The following is a 27180-nucleotide window of genomic DNA, read 5'->3' on the forward strand; positions in this document are numbered from 1 at the left end:
TATTGGTTATTCATGGTCAGTGCAGGAGAAATACTGCTGGCTGGCAGGGAAATGTCAGTATTTTATTTTAACTACAAACGTGCGAATGGCAAAAAGCAACGTGAGTGTGTTTCTGTGCAGTTGTTAAACAAAGGGCTGGTGGTTCAAACCCACTCAGGGATGTGCTTCAGATTGTTCTGCTATAACCATAATCTCTTCTTAAACTTGATGGGATTTCTTTGTAAACCCTCTTGATCTTTGCAGGAAATGTGCATTTTACTCGTGTGGAACTACATGTAAACAATTAAGTACCTAAGTCAATGTTCAAGAGAACCATTTTCACGCGTGGAATTTTATCTTCAACTGGCTGTCAGGAGAATTCATTTATACACCCGTTGTATCCTTAGCAAAAATATTTTAAAATTAGAACACAGATTTGTTGGAGAACTTGACAATCCTTGACAATCATTAAATGAGCATTATACAAATGTGCGTTGATATTTTGTATATGTACCTTAATTGTAATAAATATAAACATAATTGCTTTGATATGGATGTTCATTTGAAGGATTTGAGGAAACTATCAAGGATCTCAGAACAACCAAAGATACATTCCCAGTGGGCATTGATTCGTCGAATATACGTATATTTACGGCGAAATTACGTCTATACGTATATATACGTCGCCTCGACGTATAATCAACGTCGAATTGCAACCGTAAAATCGACGACATGAATAAACGCATATATAACGTCGAATACACATCTAACACAGTGCCTGAGGCTTTTTACTGTATGTATCGTGTGTGCCGCAACTAGGAGTATACGGCACTCTGCACAGTGCACGAAGTAAATTATTTTGGCAGTAATTAATTTACACGTGTATAATAAATATAGTAAATATAATAAATTAATTACTGCCAAAATAATTTACTTCGTGCACTGTGCAGAGTGCCGTATACACCATTTCCTGGACACCCCGTCCCCCATCAGTGGGGGAAAAATCTGTAGGGGGGCGTCTGAAATTCTGAGGGGGGAGTGATATTTCGGTTGAAACTGAGCTGTACGGTGCAGCAACCCAAATGAAATCTCACAGCTATGCCATTGATTAGTGCTTCATGATAGAAGATAACGACTAGCAATCTGGTATTTGCGATGAAGTTCAGTTTCACATTTTTCGTCACTCTCACGGTTTGTATTGCCTGGAGCGAAAAGTACCAGCGTTCATTTTTGCAGCTACATGGACGTTCTGAATCGTTAAGAAAAAAATGTTGTAAAACCAACAGAAAGCACAGACTGCTATAACTAGTCCTAGTTATATAACGATTTTAAGTATAATGATAAACTACTGCAAGGAATCGGTCCACCTGAGCAAACAGGATCGTAATGTTGACACTCAATAACGACACTGATATGTGCAGTTCCTGGACGGATAGCCCTCCTGTCCATCAAACAGACTGAGTGACTGTTCGTGTCATTTAGTGTTGTCTGACCATTGACAAAGTACAACTATTTTTTTAGGGCGCAAATTAAGTTAGGTAAATCTTTTTGCCCAAAACTGAACGGGCGACATTCCCCCCTCCCCCCGTGTTGCCAGGCCTGTCCCCATCCTATTCCATAATGTCATTATATATAATACCATACAACAGTGACCGATCCTTACTAACTGCATGCGTTAAAATTGCACATCAGCTCATAGCAGGGGGCACATAGCCGCGATGTATTATCAATGTTAAATTTCAACCATAATATCGACAACATTAATAAACGCATACGTTGAGAAAATATCGAACCCAGCATATTTTCCGGTTATATACCACAATGCATTGCTAGTATTCGTTGGTCACCATTTTGGACACGTTTTTCAAACGTAGAAGTATATCCGCAAATATCTCAGCAATCCTCTTTTGACGAGTAAGTATGAACAATAATAATACTATCTGAATACATACAGATCTTTCTTAATATTATTTTGATTAAAATAGTACGTGAATAAGCAAAAAAATGGCACATAAAATAGTGTGAATGGGGAAGATGACACAAAATCGTTTTGCCGTTTCTCTTATTCTTATTCTATGTTGTCCTTTCAAACTTTGGGTACTCTTTAATTAGGACAGACTTTATTGCTCAACTGCTATGATGCAAGCCAAATTTTATACATTTATTTCAGCTTTGAGCTTAGTAAACCGTTCATTTTTTAGATTATACTAAAGAAGATATTAATCATCATTTATTTGGGAAGTAATATTATATAATTTTCTTCTAGCTGCGGTGCTGAAGTCCCACCGTACATCAACAGAAAAAGAAATAAAGGAGCACGCAATGTGTTACTTGAAGAATGCATATGCAAGGCAGGGGGCCAGGAGATCTGGACTCTGAAAATAATAGGTTTTTGGTTCTGTTAGGACAATTAGACAGGGTTTGCAAATAGTGGACAAAAATCGTCTTAACTTCCATTGTAATATTTTTTTTTCTTGGAAATATAGAAGTTGTACATTCTAAAATGTATATTTGAATCAAAATGTGGTTTTGAGTTAGTGTGTTAATGTAATTAGTTTTGTGTTTGTCATTACTATACTGTATATTGCCATGTTACCAGAATTTGTAGCTGAAGTTTAAGACTAGTTGTGTTTTTTATGATTATTGCCCATATGTTGATTGTTGATTGATTGTATACAATGTATAATTTGAAATACGTATGTTTCAGGTGTGAATGTGTATTTTCAGAATACATTTCTAAACCTAATCATTGGCTTGGTTTACTTGTTTCTACACCTATAAAATCTATCTTTGATGTATAATAGACCTCTACCCATATACGTATAATAGACCTCTAATGTTATCCGTATAATAGACCTCTAACCATATACGTATAATAGACGTCTAAAGTTATCCGTATAATAGACCTCTAACCATATACATATAATAGACGTCTAAAGTTATACGTATAATAGACCTCTAACCATATACGTATAATAGTCCTCTAAAGTTATCCGTATAATATACCTCTAAAGTTATCCGGAACTCCAACCATATATGTATAATAGTCCTCTAAATTTATCCTTATAATAGAACTCCAACCATCTATGTATAATGAACGTCTAAACATAGACGTATAATTGACGTATAACTTTAGACATATATTAGAATTTCATTCTAGACGAATTGTAGACCACATTTAGACGTCTAAGGTATGCGTTTAATAGACGTATATTATACGTCTTTTGCCCACTGGGAACCGCCGAACACGCAAACTGATTACACTGCAGAGCCACAGGCGCCTCACTTTTCTCCATTCTCTGGGTCAGGGTGAAAAAAAAAACTTTGCTGGTATTAGCTGGCCTGCTGGGAGCACCTCTTCTTCACTGATAAGCAAGATTTGTGTTTCATCTTTCGCAAGCTGTATAGATTTCTTTCAATACAGGTTGTTCCAGAAAGGAAACGAACACTTGCATTCACCTGGATTAAAAGGCATGGGTTTTGCCCGTAAGGATACATTCTGTACAGTAAGACAGGAGGAAAGGCACCGCTGGGAATCGGACCCAGGATCTCCTGTTTGCTAGATAGGCGCTTTAGCCAACTAAGCCACGGCGCCAGCAAAGTGCTGTCCTTTGACAGCCACTTGGACACGTCTCAACTGCTCTGAGACATCTGCGTTCGGTGTGCACCGAGCCTGCTCGCCTTGCAAGTTGCCTCATTTACATGCGATAGCTCCACCACTAAGAGAAAGGATGAGAAATGGCTTTTATCTGGCACTTTTCATGTCAGAGGATCTCAATCTGCTTTCCGTGTACAAGAGGATGTCCAACTCATGTAGCTAAAGACGTAGACGACAGTGCTCCACTGAAATCTTGATCTCACAACCCTCGGCATGACTCCGCTGTGTTCTGCTTTAGACAAAAGGGGGGAAAAGACTTCTTTCATCACACGTTTTGCACTGTTTACGGTGTTTGCAGTGCTCTTTCTTAAATGAAAACCAGGAATCGGCACCATATGAGGTGACACTAGATAATATTGGAACAAGTAGCCTCGCCATTCCATGCGTGATGTGAGCAAAGTGTAATTCCTGTCTTTATAGTGTGCTTGTTAGAGACTTAGCTGGCACCCAGAGCGCTTTAAATCCGGGAGTCAGCAGCCCAAGACAAGAGAGCTTCCTTCGTCTATGTTTTTTGCGTGAAGGGGGGAAACCATGCGTGTGCTGCAAACGATCTTAGTATCGAAGTGCCGTCCCACATAACCGATCTGAACAATCTGCTTTACAGAGGAGCACTGCCGGAGCTTATCGTTGGCAAACTGAAGACCAGGCCGACCTCTTCTGTGACTCTTGAACACTCAATCTCAAGATTGTGAATTCAAGCTCCACGCTGGCGGGAAATTCCATAGGTAATGATCACATTTTCTTGCATGCTAATCAAAATAAATATTAAGAAACTTTTCCCCATACCAGTTTTTTACAAAAGTAAAGGCACATGGCACATGTGTGCCACATCACGACCGAGTTTAGTGACAAGTACCTCAGAGATTGGAAGCTGGGTAGTTTCAGATCAGATCACTTTTTTATCAAAGGTTCAAACAAACCCGAATACCTTTGCAAGAGAAATTTCAGAATCCCAGTCAAACCCAGTACGTTTGCTGGATCCCTCAAATTCAGCTGAACTACAGCACAGATCTGGAGTCCATGGTTAGAATACTGTGGGTGCGTTGCATAAGCCATACTGCCCAAAATAGTTCTAAAACAGGAGATGCATTCTCGTTTAGGAATGTGAGATAAAGTGAAATGGTCTGGGAAGAGTCCTACGTTTGAACAGTTCAAAATAGACGTAAAGGGGTATTTATGGACTCTTTCGAAATGTAAGAACAAGCTGTGCGGACCTTATCTTTATTTACCTTGTGTAATCTTTTTTCATAAAGTGTAATTGTGTTATAGCATGTGCCCCTGCCGATGTTATTGATATTTTATATGTGCTCTTGTTTGTATTGTATGTAGTTTTATTGTTTTCAGCTGACTTCATATGAAAGGGAATGAATTGCTTTTTCACAGTCTCTCAAGAAACTCAGTTTTAATGCCCTCCATTTTAATGTTGGTTGTGCTTGCGTGCTGCTTCTGTCTGTGAAACTTGAATGTTCTGCTTCTTCACACCGAATCATTGGCAGGGGTTGAGTTTATATAATAATTATAATAAATAACTTTATTTTATATTGCACCTTTAAAGGTGGCAAGCTATATGAGAGCGCATGTAACAGCACAGGACACCCAGTTAGGAGCTCACACAGCTTTCAGCTCAGTGTGCAGTGCTCTCTTGCCTTCCTGAAGATGACGTTAAATTAGTTAAAATCATGTGATAGTTAACAAAGCTTAATAGTGAAACAGCCAGCACAAATGGTTGCGTTTGTGATTATGTCACTTCTCTACTACAGCAGTGTCGATAAAAGAAACTCTGAAACCACTAAAGCACTGCACAACTGAATTCGGGAGAATAATATTAGGGATTCTGAGCGATGTCTGCATACAAGCAATCCAATACAGATGCTGAAGACTTTAAATATTGACTCTCCCTGTTGTGCTGCCTTTTCCTTGAAGGAAAACTATTCAACTGGAAGAATGTTTATCGCAGGTTTAAAACTTGCTGTTGCTATTTGGAGAAATCCACAAACTCGTGTTTTTCTTGTGTTTTAAAAGACAGCCATACCCACTGACAAAATAACGACACTGCTGCTGATTTTTTCCGGAGCCGAATCACAGTTGACCTTTGTGAGCCAATTGATGAAGCCGACCCTGTGAATACTATGGCAGAAGGTGGAAGAGCGTTCAACTTTATAACTACCGCAACCACAGGAACAACAGCAAGAAGCAGAATCAATTTCCCATTGAATGGTGCTGTTGTTTGAGGTATGCGTTGTGAACGCATGCAGAGAATCCCACAATTTCTTCTAATCTTGATAAAGTATTCCTGATGGAGCGCTGTGTGCAAAGATTTCATAAACTGTACTCCTGCTGACAATTCGGTGTGAAAAAGCAGAGCATTCGAGTTTCACTGAAAAAAGCTGAATGCAAGCCAAAAGCAATATTAAATGGAATTGACAGCACACTACGATTCGCACTGACTGAAAAGTTATCTCGGCAGCTGTTGTTCCCTGCATGAAGCTGAAAGGGTCAATGAGCATTTCTGTTGAGAAGACAAATTAAAGCTTTTTTTTGCCTTGATGTTGAGCTGACAAAGACTATCTTGAAAGATATCCCAATCTCTCGACAGACTGTCGAATAAATTCTTAACTGATCATATTCTCATCGGAAGCAAGGTCTTAACATAGAAGAAACTGGCAGCAGCGGAATTTGAACCCATGACTCCAAAAAGACTGTAGCCTAAAACCCAACACCTTAGACCGCTCAGCCACACTACCTTCTGCAGCACATGCCTTCCTCACATTACTCAATTAAAGAACACTGGGCTTTAGCTCTTGTCCAACATGGAAATGACTGTACCTTCGTTTTATGAGATATTTCCTGTCACTTGGTGAAATCTCAACTTCTTTGGCAGCTCTGAATATAGTTCTTCTTTGGAGCAGACTTCAGACCTTTTATTTAATTTATAAAGGAGGGCGCATTCCAAAATGTGTAATTCCTGTTTTAGAAAAGCTCTGGGCGGTGTGTCTTCTTTTAACGCACAAACAGTTTTCTAACTTTATACTGTAGATCAGTGCAGCTATCGTACTGGATTTAGCTGGGATTCTCACATTTTTCTTAAGAAGGTATTCAGGGTTGCTTAAAACTTGAATAAAAAAGTGATCTGAAACTACCTACTGTACCTTCCAATCTCTGATGTTGCTGTAACTAAACTCGGATGTGGTCTTTTGCAGATGTGCAGTGTGCCTTTACTCTTGTCGTATTAAACATTACCTCTGTTGTTGGGCAGAGTTGAAGGGGAACAAACTGCACAGAAAATTACGGAACGATAAAATGTTTCTACACTTCAAAATGTCCCTTTAAAACCCTCCTCACACACGTCGGTGTGGGGAGTGGGCAGGTAGAGAGGTTTTACAGATGCTCATGATATTTCTCATGGGGTGTTACCTGTCGTAGTATCTCTCTCTGCGCCTCTGCGGCTGAAGTGTGAGGTAACGTTTTGAACAGCCTCTTTGTCTTACAAAACAAGAAATGAAAATCAACTGGTAAATTGAACAGTGCAGTAATCAGCAAAGTATACATTAGGAAGCAATTAAACAAAAGATTAGCAAAAATTGAAGTTGAGTAGATTGGAGAAAGAAATTAATTCTATTTGTAAGCAAACGAGAACCCACGCTGGGCATGAATCACACCAATCTTTCCGCATTTCTGAAACGTTTGATTGAATTGACAAAGAAATCCTCTCCCGATGTTCATCTTTGAAAAGGTTAACCTTTTGAGCCAGCAGGTGTAACACTGCAAAGCTGCCTGTTTCTCACAGATGTTTGAAGCTGTAGATAACATTTTGCATGTTTGGTGCCATGGCTTAGCTGGTTAGTGTGCCTGACTAAAAAACAAAAGATCCTGGGTGTGAATCGCAGTGGTATCTATTCATAAACAGCAGGCCAATCACTGCCAATATTTATGGAGCTCAATTTAAGGATGAAAGGATATGCATGTGTTACAGCTTTCTGCAGGTGTTTTATGTTTTAGCACAAGTGTTTGCTCTGTGGCACAATGGAGGGCGTGTTGGACTTCTAGATGTTAATAGAATTAAGTCATTCAAAGGTTGTGGGTTGGAGTCCACCCAGAGTCACATGTTATTTTGATTCAGCTTTCGAAATCCTCTAGGGATTGGTGTTGATCAAGTCAAATAAAGGACTTCTTCTGAGTCGACAGTCGAAAATGAACAAGCGGCCACAAGGGAGAAATTAGCACTGGACAAGGTCGGTGATCGCATTATTCCTATCCTGTAGTCCTTGCACTGGTTCCCTGTCAAGTTTCATGTCGACTTTAAAATCCTCATGCTCACCTATGAGCCTCTCCATGGCTTGGCACCTCAGTACCTGTCTGAGCTCTTATTGCCCTACTCCCCTAATCGCAACCTTGGCTCTTCTAATTCTGGTCTCCTATCTGTCCCCCAAGCCCGTCTACACTCTACGGGTGACAGGGCCTTCTCCGGTTATTCCCCCAACCTCTGGATCTCTATCCCCAAGGATATCAGAGAGTCACCTTGTCTAAACTCCTTCAAATCCAGACTCAGAGCCTCCTTCTTTAGAAGAGCCTTTAATTAACTATTCTTTACCCCTTTGCTCCTACTGTATTTAGTACCACAATCTACAGATGCAGCCATTCAAAATGGGTGAGGTATTTCGCGGCATACCCCGGTGGGCGTGTCACGGTATCACGCGTTTCACGCATTTCACGTGTGTCACGTGACTAACTATCCGGCGTCGCCTTGTAAAACCGCCAGGGGGAGCTTAACCTCTCATGTACAGCATTTGAGCGTTTAATTTTGAACTGTGTATTACAGCATGTTAATCATCAGTCATTAAAATGTTGGTATATTTTATGAAAGCAAGATTGCTCAGTTGGACAAAAGTACACAACCTACCTTTATCAGAAATATTTATGCATCAAAGCCTTTACTGAAGATATTACTAATAGTATTAATAATGGATGGCTTTGGACAAGCTGTATACTCAAAGTATAATTTCTTTAGCACATTTGTACAAGCACTTGGAATCTGTCCAAGCCATACTTTGTCAGGCATTTTGTTTTACTTCAACGGGCATAAAAACTTCCTTGCTTTTAACAGGGCGTTTCATAATTTCTAACTACGAAAATGATTTAAAATGCGACACCTATCATTCAACTAGAGCTTAAAATATCACAAGGAAAAATACACACCGGTATTCCATTTCTCCCTAAACATTGTAAGCTTCGAAGTCTTTAACTAACGTGATACCGGAGTCAACAAGCATACTTTTAGAATTTGATTAAAAGGGAATATAATATGGAATCGCGTATCTAAAGAATTTAATAACGGTATGATTATATCTGTGTACTGCGGCAGGGCTGTGTAGGGCTGTTTCGCCTGCCTGTTCATGCGAGCTGTCTTGTAGCCTACTGGTCTAGGTGCATGACTACCAACTAGCAGATTGTGTGTTCGAATCCAGCTGGTGCTGGACTTTTCATTTTTATTTATTTATTTTTTAATCGCGTAACATAAACATATTACCGTATGCAAACTGTACTGTATACAATATGTATATGTATATTTAATGTCTTAACTGTGCCCGTTTAAGTATTGAATATTCATATCTAATTTTACCACTGAAGGGAAATCTTAATATAAACATACGGTATATGGCTGGTCTCGGTACTTTAAAGAAAAAAATACACACCGGTATTCCATTTCTCCCTAAACATTGTAAGCTTCGAAGTCTTTAACTAACGTGATACCGGAGTCAACAAGCATACTTTTAGAATTTGATTAAAAGGGAATATAATATGGAATCGCGTATCTCAAGAAATTAATAACGATATAAATATATTCATGTTGCAAAAGAACTGCAAAGGACATAAAAACTCCCTTGCATGGTTTCATTACGACCAGAATCGGTCTTGAGATATTTTTAAATTGATTTACAGTATTTGAGAGGTATGTCTTAACACCGATACTACAGTGCTTAAGTACTGCTCATGTATATGTTTCTAGGTTTATATTATGCATTTCATACGGTCAAATTACTTTTGAGCAACTAATAAGAAGCGCGAAACGGTATGCGTTTTACTTTCGTTTTGTGCTGGGACCCGTGGATTGATTAGAGATATCAAGTACTGTACATACAAGTCATTTTTTAAATGTTGTAGTTCGTCTTGAAAATATGTTACGAGTACATCATCTATCAACAATTACACAGGTTCTGTTTCCATATTGCGGATTTTGGTTACTTAATATTATTTTCTAGATTTCACGTTGTGAATATGATGGGATGTCTGATGGGATGTTTCTAAAAATCCATCCTCTGTAAAACGTCTTCTCTAGTTGTCCTGCATATGTATTCGCTAATGAAGCTGTGTGTTCTGAGCCTGGATCTCTACATTTCTGTATGAACCAGCTTAGAGGGCTAAAGACAGCTTGTGTTTAAATTGACTTGATGTGACTTGTTCTGTGCCAAGTCACATTATTTTATAGCGTTTTTAAAGCGTTATCAAATACGGTGTTACTGTAGTTTACTGAGTCCCATGTCACATGGTCTGTGATTGAAACCTGTAAAACCGGTTTAATTCGTCACAGCCAGCACTCTTCAGGTGTGAGGGTCTTCTGCTCAGAATGAAACGCTAAAATGTTTGTGTATATTCTAATGGTAGTGGGGGCAGGGTGTGTGGGAACACCCTGCATTGGAGATCTATGTTCTTCACACCTGAAACATTTTCTCTGAAAGGATTTTCTTCGCAGTTTAACCGATCTTGTTACAGCATGTTACAGTTTACTATTATTAACCATATTAATTTTAAGTGCTTAATGTAAAATCTTGTAAAAATATATTTTCATTGTTCAAATATACATTAATATACATTAAGTCTGACTATCATATAATAAGTTAAATACAAAACTAAAGAAAAAATAGGGTTAAATATAATTCAAAATATTTTGCTAACAATGTTAACTGTTTATGAATAATAAAATGTATTAACTAAGGAGTAGGATGGCACAGTTGTTAGTATGTTTTTTGTTTTGTTTCTTTTTCTTAAATACAACAGTAGTACCTGATGTCTCAGTGGCTTTCAAAATTAAATTATGCATGCAAACCTGTGAACTAGAAAGATAACTAAGATATCCATCCATTATATTCCATAATATCCATGAAATATATGGCGCTGAAATACAGTATGTGTGACGCATAAAAGACACCAAGGGATTGGGTGAGCTCCCATCACAAAAAAAAAACTGCAAACCTGCACTACAGCGACCATAGTACAGTATGGAGACGGGAAGAGACGGGGTGCTTCTGCCGCCCCAGCTTCCAAAGAGCGAAGGGTAAGCAAATACAGCAGACTTCATCTGAAATACGCGATTACAGCGCATATTACAAGGTATTATTGATGTTTTTAATTTTAAATTCAATTATAATTATTTCTTCGTAGCCTGTTCTTCAAGAAAACACCGCACGGGCGAAACGATCTACCACCAGGACAGTAAAAAAGAAAGCGGTAAGACGGAAAAAAAGAAAAGTTTATTTTGACTTCTGTTCCGCGACTGATGAATACTACTGTGTGACTTTATTTCTTACATGAATTATGTTATTTTGCCACAGGCCGTGGGTCTCTGCTCTCGGCCACTGGCCAGGGTGCCAACCTGTAGAAGCAGCACCTGTATGGAGACATTTCGGCAGCAGCGGGAGCATTACGATGCATTACTGGGGAGGATTGGGAGGCTAGAGTTCCAGCAGTCAAACAGTTGAGCAGCTGTCTCCCGAAAAGTGCCTCTCCCTGCCGCGCAGGCTGCAATGCCTGGCGGAAGCTCTGCCCCCCGCAGAGCACACACCGCCTCAGGACACTCCATCCCGGCCTCTCAGTTCACCACCGCGCAGGAATCTGTTGATGCTGTCCCCGCCGGCTATCTCCCCCCAGGAAGCACAGCGGAATTCACAGATGCCAGTGGGACGAATAATTCTCCCAGATGTCCAACTGCTACCCATCACCCAGGAGATGGAGGGGGGGTTGTACTTGCAGTGCATCGGCATAGACGGGAAAGCAAGAGCCGACCGCTACGCCGCCCTCGTGTTTCGATCATCTTCATAACGTGAAATCTAGAAAATAATATTACGTAACCAAAATCCGCAATATGGAAACAGAACCTGTGTAATTGTTGATAGATGATGTACTCGTAACATTTTTTCAAGAAGAACTACAACATTTAAAAAATGACTTGTATGTACTTGATATCTCGAATCAATCCACGGGTCCCAGCACAAAACGAAAGTAAAACGCATACCGTTTCGCGCTTCTTATTAGTTGCTCAAAAGTAATTTGACCGTATGAAATGCATAATATAAACCTAGAAACATATACGTGAGCAGTACTTAAGCACTGTAGTATCGGTGTTAAGACATACCTCTCAAATACTGTAAATCAAGTTAAAAATATCTCAAGACCGATTCTGGTCGTAATGAAACCATGCAAGGGAGTTTTTATGTCCGTTGCAGTTCTTTTGCAACATGAATATAATTATATCGTTATTAATTTCTTGAGATACGCGATTCCATATTATATTCCCTTTTAATCAAATTCTAAAAGTATGCTTGTTGACTCCGGTATCACGTTAGTTAAAGACTTCGAAGCTTACAATGTTTAGGGAGAAATGGAATACTGGTGTGTATTTTTTTCTTTAAAGTACCGAGACCAGCCATATACTGTATGTTTATGTTAAGATTTCCCTTCAGTGGTAAAATTAGATATGAATATTCAATACTTAAACGGGCACAGTTAAGACATTAAATATACATATACATATTGTATACAGTACAGTTTGCATACGGTAATATGTTTATGTTACGCGATTAAAAAATAAATACAACTGGAAGGTCCAGCACCACCATTATGTTTATATGGTTGTTTTTGTTGGTTGGTTGTTATTATGGTTATTAATAATACGATCTATAGTTGAAATCTGAGCCTAAATAAAAAGAAAAAGCAAGTGATTAGGTTTATGAGCAATCTAATTACTTATTCGTTTAAAACGCTATATAAAATAAAGTTTATTATTAATTTGCTGGACAGAGCGGTGAACATTATTATGCATAAGACAAAGATAACGATCCTGATCAGTTTAGAAATCTGTGTACGCTGTAAGGTTTTTACTTCTTAAACTTTTAAAATACACGTTTTGAATAGAAAGAAATCCTCTTCCTGGCACAGTGTGTATAGCACACCAGCATGTCTTTTTTCTCCAATCAGAGGGGTGTCAGATAGTGTCAACCAATCACCATTCTGCGTTGGGTAGCAACGGGTGACTGTTCTCAGGCGGAAGATGTAAACAGCTTAATGTTCGTGTTAAATATTTTTTTTAATTCAATTAAACGGGCACAGTTAAGACATTAAATATACATATACATACTGTATACAGTACAGTTTGCATACGGTAATATGTTTATGTTACGCGATTAAAAAATAAATAAATAAAAATGAAAAGTCCAGCACCAGCTGGATTCAAACACACAACCTGCCAGTTGGTAGTCACGCACCTAGACCAGTAGGCTACAATACAGCTCACATGATCAGGCAGGCGAAACAGCCCTACACAGCCCTGCCGCAGTACACGGATATAATCATACCGTTATTAAATTTTTTAGATACGCGATTCCATATTATATTCCCTTTTAATCAAATTCTAAAAGTATGCTTGTTGACTCCGGTATCACGTTAGTTAAAGACTTCGAAGCTTACAATGTTTAGGGAGAAATGGAATACCGGTGTGAATTTTTTTCTTTAAAGTACCAAGACCAGCTATATACTGTATGTTTACGTTCCAAAATTAATATCGTTTATGGCCTTCACACGCGTTACAGTATGCTCCTATTCTTTTTATGCTCAGCTACTAAGATTTCCCTTCAGTGGTAAAATTCAATATCTACAACGGGCACAGTAAAGACGTTTACAGTAAGTCTTTCTACGACAGACCAACGGACCACGAGTGCCCCTGTCGGTCAACCAATCACGCACCGCGGTACCCCGTGTCATCATACCTGCGGTATCTGTACCGCGGTGTCTGTACCGCGCACTTTGAATGGCTGCATCTGTACCTTGCACATTTTGAATGGTTGGATCTGTAGTTCTACTCAGTTTGGTGAATTCTTGATAAACCAAACTGGTGCCCTCCCTCTAACTCACCATTCCTCCCTTATGGTAGTGTATGCAGAGAAACCCATGTATATAAACCCATAGGGTCAAATGCGATGGACTTCCCGAGTTAAAACACAGCCGCGTACTAAGTTAGTATGGTACATTCTGGAGATCATCTCCCGCTCCAAAGTTCAATTGCAGCAAAAAATATGTGGAACAAAGTTGGAGCTCAGCTCAACTTGTGCTTAATCCGCTTCCAAGGGCTCGGCCTTGTTGTACTAATTAGCCCGAACTGGAGAGGACTGTACATCAGAACACTTCTGATCAGTAGAATAATATGTAGGCCACATTAATATACAATTACTTTTCTGTTTCTCATTTATATTCAAACTCAATTTCCTGACAAATCAGTTAGTTTTTAATTTAAGAATTGCATTTAGGCGACAATTCACCTGATGAGGCTACATAGTTATTAATGAGATACCCAATTATAATTAGTCATGAAACAAATGAGAACAGCAGCTGTGCATTTGAAATTAAACACTACTGTATTATTGCAGCATTAATTTTGTTTAACACTCCAGATGAATAAGCAGACATCATTACAGCTAAATCATTACAAAAGACACTGACTAATAACCAGTAAAGTTAAGTTTTATTTTTAACAGAACTGGAAATTAAACTTATAAAAATACTTGAGCAAAAAAAAAAAACACAACAATTGTTCCTCTGACCTTCCAAGCATTTTTTTAAGGCAATACATTTCTTTAGCAGGGTGTGCCTTGTGCTTACTTTTCAGAACTTTGATTTTCTCTCTCTCCTGTGTCAGTTCAGATTAAGTTCTTTAATCAGTTCCAACATCTTCCTTTCGAAGGGAGGAAGTGCTTGCTGGCGTGTTGTTTTGCTAACTCGTGCTTATCCTTTATGACGGTATCTTCTGACACCTGTGCACAATCCAACAACATTACAAGACCAGCACTATAACAGGAGTCATAAAAACACAAGAAGCCACATTGAACAAGCTTTCAGAATTGTAAAACAACGCTTTGCTTGTCTGTCATTTGGTTTGCATACCAGTCCATCAAGAGCTAGCGCAACCCTGGCTGTTTCAACACAGTCATTGGATCACAGGACAGAAAAGGGACTGTAAACCAACATAAATCACTTAAGATGCTGAGTTTTTTCCTTTAACATGCTTGGGTGCCACCTATTTCCTCCTCATCCCTGCTTTCCTCCTATAACCACAAATACGAGACGCATCACTAAAATATTTAACAAATCTATCCAGTTGACTCCTCAATTTTATAGAACACATTAAAGGCTCACACTACATTTATATAAATAATAGCTTAAGTTCTGTTCTCTTCACTTCCAATGAATGGAGAAAATTTAAAAGAACAGTAGTCTGTCGTTAAGTGAAGGGAGAATGTGTGATTAAGACCATTAAACTGTCTGGTGATATTGCTGCACGGGGCGCAATATCACAATAGAACACGTTACTGTAAAAAATGTTAACATTCGTGAATGAGTATTTTTTTTTAATTATACCAAATGTCCGTTATAAAAATTTCTTTATAAAAATAATCTTTAGTATGGGATCAATAACCGCGCCTGAACAAATATCGGAAAGAATCGCCTGTCACTAAGGTATTTAAGTAAAGTAGAGATATAATCAGAAAACCTACATATAGGAAATGTTAGTTACTTTGTATGTGCTTTAGCGTTTTCTTTTATATACCGAAAAAAAGGTTCAAGGCGTTCTAATCGCTGTACTCCTCGTAGATAATCTCAACGAAATCACAATACAGTACAGGACACGCAGTGAGAAGCTCACGCAACGAATAGTCTTGAACATGCCAAGCGTAAAGGCACACTGCACATCTGCGAAACATCACATCCTAGTTTAGTTACAGTGAGATTATAGACTGGAAGCTAGGAAGTCTCAGATCACTTTTTTATTAAATGTTCAAGCAAACCCAAATACCTTTGCAAGAGACATTTCAGAATCCCAGTCAAATCCAGTATGATTGCTGGATCCCTCGAATTCGACAATATCACAGATCTGCAGTCCACGTTGTGCAAGACATACCGCCCAGAGCATTTCTAAGACAGGAAATACATTTTCGTTTCGAAAAGAGATATACTGTACGTAGAGTGAAATGGTCTGGTACGAGTCCTAAGTTTGAATAGTTCAAAATAGACGAAAAGGGGTAATTACAGACTCTTTCGAAATGTAAGAACATTAAAGCTGTGCGGACCTTATCTTGATTTACCTAGTTTAATCGTTTTCAGAAAGTGTAATTTTATTATTTTATGTACCCTTGACGATTCTACTGATGTTATAAGTGCTCTTGTTTATATTGAATCTATTTTGTTGTTCAAATAAAAAGTAAAAAAAAACATTCCGGATGCGTCTGCTGTAGAAATAAAATGACATCAAAGGCGTTGTACGTAGAGTTCTGAAGCCTGTTCCACAGAAGAACTAGCTGAGATGAAACGTTCGATATTCTACTGACAGGGCTATTCCCATCAACTCAGTTTCTTTCTGAAACAACGTTTACCAAGAAAAACTTACACTTTGCAAAATTTGAAATAAAATACTTGCTTAAAAGTGCAGATTATTTTTCCCCAAAAACTGTAAAAGGAGAAAACCGACCTGTTGGAGTCTCTGTCGTACCATTGCTCAGTGCGGTCAGGTCGGGACTAAAACGATAGTAAGGTGCTGGTTCAAGCACATCTAGGCACGCCTTTCTCACTGTTCCACCGTGAACATCATCTGGAGAAAAAGTGGCATGTAATGTTTAATACATTATTGGCCTTATTAATAATTTGAGGGAATATAAATGCTTTGCATGTATCGAATTACAGCACGTAACAACTGAGTACCTGAGTCGATATCACCGGGCAATTTCCAATAACGACCAACATCAGACACTTCAAGAAAAATAAGATTCCATATCTTGGAATGTAGGGCGGGAGAATTCATTTATACTCCTGTTGCATCTTGAGCTAAACTTTTTTTAAAAAAAATATGACGCAGATTTGCTCAAGATACTTGTAATCGCCTTAAAGAGAGTTTTCATGAAAACGTACATCGGCTAGCTCTCCACTGTTAATTGACAGAACTTGTGAAGAAACTGTTCTCATATAAGCAACATACAAATTAAACATCTTAATGAACATGAAGGGAAATCTATGGAAGCCCGTTTCCGTCAGGGAGTAAAAAAAACGCGCTATATCTCATTGTATGTCCTTTTTTACTTAAAAAGGTCTTCTTTAGCTCAGCTGGCAAGACCTGGGTTCGAGCCAATGCAGTGTGGCACGAACTAGGGTGGGAGCGGCGAGGGCACAAGCCCTACAACCCGAATCCGTTACAATAACAAAAGGACAGACATTGAAATATGGGCTATTCGAAGTCGCAAATGTGAGATATAAAGTAGGAATTCTGAGTTACTAAGTCGCAATTCTGAGATACCATAGTGGGTTTTTTTTTTACTCCCTGGCGGAAACGGGCTTCCATAGAAATCCGGGTTGTGAATAACAACTGTCACTACACACGATTGAGTTCGTGAGGCTGGCACCTAAGACAACTCAGCCATCCTGACAAGCAGTGGAGGATGCCCGTTACTTTGTCAAAGGATTATTAACTACTTTTCTCTTCTTATTACAGAGATTTCTACATTGCAAGACAATTGACGATTTAGATAAAGGTATATCGTGGCACGCAAACCAGGCACGGACGGGGTTTGAACCGATGCCTTACCACTTGGCCACCGCGCACACAGTTTAGTTTTTTTCCCCATCAAGGCTAATACATTTTGAAAAAAAAAATCTGTGCGCAAATTGCAATGGCAGGAGAAGTAAAGAATATAGTTCTTCTGTGGAGCTGGCTTCAGACTCTGCTTATAGCGCCCGTCAAATAAAATAGATATTTTATTTTTACAGGAAGACGCATTCCGAAATGTATCTCTGCAGTTTTAGAAAAGTTTTGAATGGTATATTTTATACAACGCACAAACCGTATTCTAATTGCAGACTGCAGATCTGTGCAGCAATCCTACTACATTTCACTGTGATTCTGAAATACTTCTAGCAAACATATTCAGGTTTCCTTGAACTTTAATAAAAAACTACTTCGCTTTCAATCTCTGGTGTTACTGTAAACTCGGACGTGATGTTCCGCAGATGTGCAGTGTGCCTTCTTGTCTTATTCAAGTTTACTGGATTTGTGAAACGAAAATACAAACTGGACAGTTTCAGACACATGAAGACTCATAAATGTCACTACAAATGACAAATTTGTAGTGTAAATCCGCCGGGCTGATTTACGTGTCTGACCATCTCTCTCCTCCCTCTTCGGCAGTGAGCACTATTTTTTCATTTTCTTCCCTTGTAGTTTCCTCGCTCTTTTACTGTCCCTTTCTCCCACGGAGAGACGGAAAACATGCCGAAATCGTTTTCACCCTGTGTTTGTGCAACGTCAGTGTGTGAAGGGAAAGCAATCTACGTGGCTTCAGTGGCGCAATCGGTCAGCGCGCGGTACTTATACAGCAGTGCACAGCGGAGTCATGCCGAGGTTGTGAGTTCGAGCCTCACCTGAAGCAGTGTGGCCTGTCTTTAGCTACCGAAAGCAACCGTCCACTTTAGATACTGTTACTTATAGGTCGTCCTTAACACCTTATCTAACGGGATTGTAGCTTGTTAGGTGTTTGATGGAGATCCAGTCTAAATTAACATCAAAGGAACAGGTAAAGGTTTATTCCACATCACACCCGAAGAAGGGTCCACGTTGTGTTTCCTTCTCCTTTCAGCATGGAATAAACCTATACTTTTTCCTTTGCAGCTGACGCAGGTCACTACTTAAATTCCCATCAGCTGTGGACCCCCAGCTGATCTCTACACAGATAGATGAGAGATATCTTCTTAGACGAGAGGTTTACTGGGACTAAGGGAGCACGATGGGGTACCGAAGACTTGAAAAAGCTCTCGCATTAGATTCTGTTTTTGTTGTTTCCCAGATTTGTTTTTAATGTTCTTTTTGTTTTGAAGTTGTTCCTTTAAGTATTTGTTTATTTTATTTTCTGTAGTCGTTAGACTACTACAGTGAATTACCTAGGTTCCCGGAAGGCTTCTCGCATCGTGGTTGTTGTGTTTTTGGGTTACAAGTATTTTTTTTCTATTGATAGGACCCCACGCATTACTGTGGGACTAGTTAACTTAAGTTCTTACATTGTACCTGAAATTACCACATAAACTACTACTCTGTTTTTCTTTTTTTTAAATAAAGGCACAAATGATGTTTTTTGTTTCTTGCAGCTGATTGGCAATGACCCTACAACGGGTCATTGCAACGAACGTGGCTGCTGAAATTTGTCAGCAGCTCCATACTAAACCTGTTCTCAATTGCAACAAACCTAAAATAACATATGCTGCCCATTAGATGTTACCGATGTAGGAGACTAACTTAAACCACCTCTTCACAGGGCTTATGTAGTTCAGTAGAGGAACAGTCGATCGCATTTGAACTGTTCTGAATGTAGTGGAAATAATATAGTCACAAAGTAACGAACATACGCACCACTTGCTTGAAATATTTACTGTAGCTAAAATTGTTTTCTAGACACCACAACTATTCACAATGAATTTGATGAATACATGTCTTTATTAATAAAAGAGTAATTTATTAATAATTAAGATTAATGTATATCTTTATTAGTAGCTGTATTACCGGTAATGCATGTACAGTCCTTAATATGGGATAGTGAACTTTCAGGTATCCTGGGGAGGTAAGAAAACTGAAATGAAGGAAATACATATTTAAAGGGGGTGTAAGTCTTACATGTGTTCTGTTACATCTGGGTGTTAACTGAATAGATTGTATTACTTATTGTGATTTGACACATGTCTGTCTCAGGAGACAGCAGAAAAATTGGGGAATTTGCAGGTGCAGAAAATAACTTGAACTGAACAGGCAAATGTAAGGTTATGTTAAAGAAAAATAAACTTTGTCACCTTTTTCAACATGATTATTTAAGACAGTTTATCGGAACCATATCTCTCCTCGATTCTGTGGCTGTGGTCCAACAGTAATGGTGGTGAAACAAGCAGAATGTGCGGAAAGAATTGGAGACGTAACGGGAGACTCATCCAGTCGATAGAAGGGTTGTGTACACTGAGAAGTGTAGTTTAAAAGCTTAACAAGCCAGGGAGGAGTCAAACCTGCAATCTTCTGAGCCAAGGTCAAACACATTATCCATTGCACCACTGGCTCTGATACCCTAAAGCCACCACTGTGAGCTTTGTGCTGCTATTAGTAATACTGTAGCACTCCGGTGTTCACAACAGCCCCCCACCACCAGGAACTCAAACCCAGGCCTCCGGCATCACTCAACAGGGACCTAGCCTGTTGAGCTAAAGAGCAATCTCCCTTCAGTCCTGCGGCTGTGGCCCTGCTATTACAGGGAAGGGCAGTGACATCACCGCTCTGGTAAGCCGGCTCTTACACACTCAATGGTGGCCGTATGCGTTACACTCTCCCCCGCTTAACTCACCAACCTCAGCAAAGGGCTATCCCATTCCACTGCTGACACCAATGTAACGCTCCAGGGTTCACATGGGCATCCTCGCCACTGCCACATCAGGTCAGTCCCCCACCGTCAGGGACTCAAACCCAGACCTCTGGCATCACTCAACAGGGACCCAGCCTGTTGAACTAAAGGGAGACCGTCCTTAAGCTCAAGCGGCTGGGTCCCTGTTGAGCTATGGTGGCAGTCGCAGGTTTGAGTCCCCGACGGTGGGGGGCTGACTTAAGTGGCAATGGCAAGGGTGCCCGCCTGAACCCCCAACCATTACAATACTATACATCGCTCCAGTCCAAATTTTCTCAATTAGATTCACGTGTTTTCTACTTGTATTTAGCTACTAGGTCTTTCGTTTGGTCTGTTTTAAAAATAGCATCTCAAACGATTTTATGTGTCATGCTGAAATTCACACACGGGGGACGTCACATGAAAGACAATCACAGATAAGATGTTGCATTTAAAAAGAAATCCAGAGTGGCAGTAGAAAACAAAGCCTTATACACGAGATGCAAGTGCTCTACCACTGAACTAAACTGACAGGCACTTTTGCCTGCAGCTCTTTAATTGAGTTAGGGAGAGTGAAGGGTCTACACAGTGTACAATTTAAAGGTCGAAGCAAGACAATCTGATGCGAGGAGAATTCACAAAACGAGCCTCTGCTTTATCGTTTACTGAGCATTCAATGAACGTCTAAGTGAAAGACAAATTCACTATTTTCACTTTTTGTTTAAAGAACACTTTTATCACGTTCTGCACTCCCGGTGTTTAACGGTGTTCTTTTCTACACTCCTGATTTGAGGATCCCCAGCTAAAATATTTTTTAAATACAACAAAATTCCGATATATTGAATAGTATTTATGTTTACATTTATATTCACTCGTGCCAAAAGCTTGTGTTCTCTGCATATATCAGGATGTGGAAAGAGGCCCAATCACATCTGGAGTAGATAGTATTTAGGTCAAAGCTAATTCAAAGTGCATCTCTGGGTGTGTTTGAATTACCTACGTGTTTGACTGAAGGACAAGCTCACGGTGCCATAAAAATTGACACTCGTCATCTTTTCTTCTACATTCACAGGTTTTACGCTAAAGACAAAAAAAATTTTTTTGTCGTTTTCATGCCAGCTGGCACTAATTATTCTGCACTGACAGGGAAGATTAGTATTTTATCTATCGCAATATGTGTGGAATTTGTTTTTAAAAAAGTTGTTCCAGAAATGAACACTTCCATTAAAGTTAAGGCAGACACCTGTTGCTGTCCACAACGACCAACTCTGCATGGCAAGAGAGGAGAAAAGCACTGTGGTGATTTCAACCCAGAAACTTATTTACTAGACATGCACATTAACCAGCTAAGCCACAGCACCAACAGAGCACTATCCTTTTACAGCCTCTTAGACACACCGCTCTGAGATACCTGCGTTCTGTGTGCGCTGAGCCTGCTCGCTGAGCAAGTGATGAGAAATGGCTTTTATCTGGTAATTTCAAGTCCAAGGAGCTCAATATGCTTTTTATGTTTGACATCTTCAAGGAAAATGGTGAAATCGCAGGTGGAAGAGGAAAATGATCCTTGAGTAGAGGAAAGACGACCATCTTGAGTACTAACTCATGTCAGGAGGCTAACTTCTGGGATGAGGTGGTGGAGTGGTAAGGTGATGGACTACTAATCCATTGTGCTCTGCACATGTGGGTGTGAATCCCATCCTTGTGAAGTTCAGTAGTTGACAAATGTGCCTTTTTAAACTGGGTGTGCTTTCGTTTCGTCTTTCGCTCCTGTACTACAGCAGTAATATTTCTAGATGTGCATGAACATGGTATAGTAGGCTGACGGCAGGAACACGGGGTCCACAAGCAGTGACAGTATCAGAGGTGTCTGCGGTGTGTTGGTTTGTGAGCACTAATAAAATAACTTGCCGTGGAAGCACGTGTGCCTGCATTAATACAGCTCCATTGAGCAGAAAAAGCAACACAAACACCGACTTGTCAACAGGAAGTTTCCGTAGCTGAAAACACAGCCATTGTGCTCCAGGTGAAGCTTGTGTCGCAGGATGTGGGTCATTGAGGCAGTCACGGGCTGGGATTGATTGGGTTATGTTGATTTGTGTTACAGGGTGTGGGTCATTGAGGCAGTAACAGGCTGTGATTGATTAGGTTATGTTGAATTCCAGGATGGTGTCAATGTTGCCTCTCACTCAAGGGGGTGACTGCAGTTGTCCCAATTAATACAGGAACAGTCAGTAAAAACAGTCAAACCCAAGTCGTTCAGGGAGCAATTAGGTATCGAGACTTGGAGGTGTGAGGAGTCGCTGACCCAGTTTTAGCCAGACCAAGGGGTGAACTGATAAGGTTCCATGACACCTAGCTCAGCACTCCCACACCCCTCAAACAACACAAGCTTCCTCCTGGAAAAATACTGGGCAGACCTGATTCTGACAGGGACAGTGGAAACCCCCCTGAAAGGGATTGGCTAAGGAGAGGGATAAAAAGACCTGAGACAGAACAGAGGGGGCTCCCGATTCCCACTGGATCCTGGAGACGACACAGGCAGCACAAGGGAAGCTGCAGAGTGCAAGACCCCGGAGGAACTCTGCAGAGACTTCTAATACCTGGAGGCAAGGATCTACTGGTTCAGTAACTGACGACAACGAGAGACATTGGCATTGAAACAGAGGTACTGTACAGACTTTTAACACCTGAAGGTGAGGAACAAGGAAACTGGCACAGCTAGCCGATTCAAACTGAGAGGAATGTAATACAGTCGCAGAGGATTTCTATTGTAACCTGAACAGACACTGGGAAAATAGGACTGGGTGATACCCCTCTCCTCAAAGTGGGCCATCAGAGACTACAGGTACTAAGTAGAGACGTTCGAGTGACCTCTCTTTAATATTTTACAGGAAAGACTGCTGCCCCTCTGTATTCATTATGACCCTGGGAAGGACCTTTTGCTGCTGTGAATTCTGTTTTCGTTGTGTTTTTGGGTGATAGTGCATGTGAATGTAGTTGGAAAATAAAAAGGGCACTTATACAATACAAATGCTTGTCGCTGGTCTATGTGTGCATTGGTGATTCTAGGAGATAAACAGAACCTGTGGTAATGTAGAGGGGCCCTAGCACCCCGTTTGTATTGCTAGGTGGTATAGTCGTACACGAGGCAGGAACATCCCTCGCCCATAGGGTTCACCTTACTGTGACACCTTCTTCATCTATGTTTTTTGAGTGCACTGCAAATGATCTTAGTATCGAAGTGCCGTCCCACATAACCGATCCGAACAGTCTGCTTTACAGAGGAGCACTGCCGGAGCTTATCGTTGGCAACGATTGCTGGATCCTTTGAATTCGACTGAACTATAGCACAGATCTGCAGTCCACCATTAGAATACTGTGGGTGTGCTGTATAAGCCATACCGCCCAAAATAGTTCTAAAACAGGAGAAGCATCCTCGTTTAGGAATGTGGTATAAAGTGAAATGGTCTGGGAAGAGTCCTACGTTTGAACAGTTCAAAATAGACGTAAAGGGGTATTTACGGACTCTTTCGAAATGTAAGAACAAGCTGTGCGGACCTTATCTTTATTTACCTTGTGTAATCGTTTTTCATAAAGTGTAATTGTATTATAGCATGTGCCCCTGACGATTTTCTTGATATGTTATATGTGCTCTTGTTTGTGTTGTATGTAGTTTTGTTGTTCAAATAAAACGTAAAAGACACAACTTTCTGGATGCGGCTGCTGTAAAAATAAAATGACATCAAGGGTGCTGTACGCAGAGGTCTGAAACCTGCTCCACAGAAGATCTTTATCCAGAGGTGTTAAAGAAGTCGAGATCTCGCCATGAGAGGGGAAGCATCTCAGAAAAAGCAGGTGCAGTCGGTTCCACGGTCATAACGCCACTAAATCGGGCGACAAGAGCAAAACCCACCCGGCTTCCTCTGGGCAAGTAATGAGACAAAGAGACAGCACACAGCGGGTAGCGTGGCCGAGCGGTCTAAGGCGCTGGATTAAGGCTCCAGTCTCTTTGGGGGCGTGGGTTTGAATCCCACCGCTGCCAGGTGCTCCTGTTGAGATGCCCTTTCAGCTGGCTTCAGACAAAAGGGAGGGAACTGCTTTTTGGCAGTCTCTCGAGAAACTAAGCAAAGTGTTTAAAGATACTTTCTCAGCTTGACATCAAGGCACAAAACAAAAACCTTCTTGCGTCCTCTCAACCCAAAAGCGCTTTGCCACTTTTTGCGTTATGGAGGGAACGACGTCTGCCCAGATCACTTTTGTGTCAATGCAAATCGTAGTGTGCCCTCCGTTTTAATGTTGGCTGTGCTGGCGTGCTGCTTCTGTCTGTGAAACTTGAATGTTCTGCTTCTTCACACCAAACCGTCGGCGGGGGTTGAGCTTGTTAAATCTTTGCGCATAGCGCTCCTTTGGAAGTACTTTGTCCAAGTTCAAAAGCGATCGTGGGATTTACTTCATGCGTGCAAAAAGCATGCCTCGCACGACAGATCTAAATGGGGAATGGAGCCTGCTTCTTGCTGTTTTTCCTGTGGTTGCAGTTACAAAGTTGATCGTGCTTTCACATTCTGTTAACAGTATTCACTGGCTGAGCTTTATCAGTTGGTTCGTAAAGGAATCTCTGCTTCGGTTCCAGAAAAGTCATCTGTAGTGTGTTTTTTTCCGTGCCCATGGCAGTCTTTTAAAGCTGGTAGTAATGGCGGCGAAGTTAATTTTTTATCCTCTTTAAAAAAATAAGGACGGGCTGGGGCGAGCTCCATTTACCACTCTTTCAGCTAACCGCCGAACTCGCGAACTGATTACACTGCAGAGGCACAGGCGCCTCGCTTTTCTCCATTCTCTGGGTCAGGGTGAAAAAAAAACTTGCTGGTATTAGCTGGCCTGCTGGGAGCACCTCTTCTTCACTGATAAGCAAGATTTGTGTTTCATCTTTCGCAAGCTGTATAGATTTCTTTCAAAACAAGTTGTTCCAGAAAGGAAACGAACACTTGCATTCACCTGAATTAAAAGGCATGGGATTTGCCCATAAGGATAAATTCTGTACAGTAAGACAGGTAGAAAGGCACCGCTGGGAATCAGACCCAGGATCTCCTGTTTACTAGACAGGCGCTTTAGCCAATTAAGCCACGGCGCCAGCAAAGTGCTGTCCTTTGACAGCCACTTGGACACGTCTCAACTGCTCTGAGACATCTGCGTTCGGTGTGCACCGAGCCTGCTCGCCTTGCAAGTTGCCTCATTTACATGCGATAGCTCCACCACTAAGAGAAAGGATGAGAAATGGCTTTTATCTGGCACTTTTCATGTCAGAGGATCTCAATCTGCTTTCCGTGTACAAGAGGATGTCCAACTCATGTAGCTAAAGACGTAGACGACAGTGCTCCACTGAAATCTTGATCTCACAACCCTCGGCATGACTCCGCTGTGTTCTGCTTTAGACAAAGGGGGGAAAAGACTTCTTTCATCACACGTTTTGCACTGTTTACGGTGTTTGCAGTGCTCTTTCTTAAATGAAAACCAGGAATCGGCACCATATGAGGTGAGACTAGATAATATTGGATCAAGTAGCCTCGCCATTCCATGCGTGACGTGAGCAAAGTGTAATTCCTGTCTTTATAGTGTGCTTGTTAGAGACTTAGCTGGCACCCAGAGCGCTTTAAATCCGGGAGTCAGCAGCCCAAGACAAGAGAGCTTCCTTCGTCTATGTTTTTTGCGTGAAGGGGGGAAACCATGCGTGTGCTGCAAACAATCTTAGTATCGAAGTGCCGTCCCACATAACCGATCCGAACAATCTGCTTTACAGAGGAGCACTGCCGGAGCTTACCGTTGGCAAACTGAAGACCAGGCTGACCTCTTCTGTGACTCTTGAACACTGAGTCTCAAGGTTGTGAATTCAAGCTCCACGCTGGCGGGAAATTCCATAGGTAATGATCACATTTTCTTGCATGCTTCTGTAGGGTTTGGGCATTTACTTGGACAATTATTAATTGTAGCAGTAAATCACAAAATTGATTCTTTTGATGGCTTTACAATCCAACCATGCGATATAACTCAAACAACGCACAAACACAAGTACTAATACACGAGGATACATTTATTAATACATAGAATATGCATATAAACAGATCTTATCGAGAGGGTTATCAGAATACAAAAGGTATATATTCAGTCAGTTACAAAGAGTTACATATATCAAGAGGACATACATTCAGTATATCAATCATTTAGACCGTTTCTTAATTGAACTTGGTTATAACTTCTACATTAGATACTCAAAACAAGTACATAACTCTTAGGAATTAAATTGATATCAACTGGTTGGGATAACAATTGAATTCTCGAGCAGTAATGCAGTGAAGTTGAATACTCATCCAATCTCTGGGGATTCAGATCTCCTGCGGGCACAAAGAAACAGTTTCAGGCTGTTGCTGTCCAATCAGTGCTCTCTGGCTCGGTGCCAGGCTGTGCTGTGTGGCTTGCGACGGTGCGCTGCTGATGCTCACTGACCGGCTAGTTAGTGTTGGCTTTAACTAGCAAAGTTTGCGCACAGGAGAAAAGATGACTGTGGGTCCCAGCAAGTCAGGAAGAGGACTGGTTCGTTCCTGATGAAGAGCTAGTTCTGAATAGTGATTCAGCTCTCCACAGTTCTGACCTGTTCACGAGGCCTGCTGCTGGTGTTAACCTCGGGTGGATCCTCTGGTTACTCTCTGGCAACCTCCGCTCTCGACTCTTAGAACAAAGGAAAGTTCTGGCACTCGAACACACTGGCTGTTCCGTGGTATTCCGGGTTGAGTCTCAGGATGGTCAGGAGGAACGCTGCGAGAATGT

General features: G+C 40.6%; 3 non-coding genes and 1 pseudogene across 3 annotated transcripts; 3 read left to right on the forward strand and 1 right to left on the reverse strand.

The window, feature by feature from the left end:
* LOC138242769 (zinc finger protein 271-like) overlaps nucleotides 1-27180 on the forward strand; it is a 735173-nt pseudogene that overhangs the window by 300384 nt on the left and 407609 nt on the right.
* trnaa-agc (transfer RNA alanine (anticodon AGC)) lies at nucleotides 3501-3574 on the reverse strand. Its single transcript has one exon. It is a non-coding gene; the product is annotated as a tRNA-Ala (tRNA).
* On the forward strand, nucleotides 18285-18378 carry trnai-uau (transfer RNA isoleucine (anticodon UAU)). The gene is made up of 2 exons: nucleotides 18285-18322; nucleotides 18343-18378. It is a non-coding gene; the product is annotated as a tRNA-Ile (tRNA).
* Nucleotides 24322-24403, forward strand: trnal-aag (transfer RNA leucine (anticodon AAG)). Its single transcript has one exon. It is a non-coding gene; the product is annotated as a tRNA-Leu (tRNA).

This window comes from Lepisosteus oculatus, chromosome 14, assembly GCF_040954835.1.
Source record: "Lepisosteus oculatus isolate fLepOcu1 chromosome 14, fLepOcu1.hap2, whole genome shotgun sequence".
NCBI lineage: Eukaryota > Metazoa > Chordata > Actinopteri > Semionotiformes > Lepisosteidae > Lepisosteus > Lepisosteus oculatus.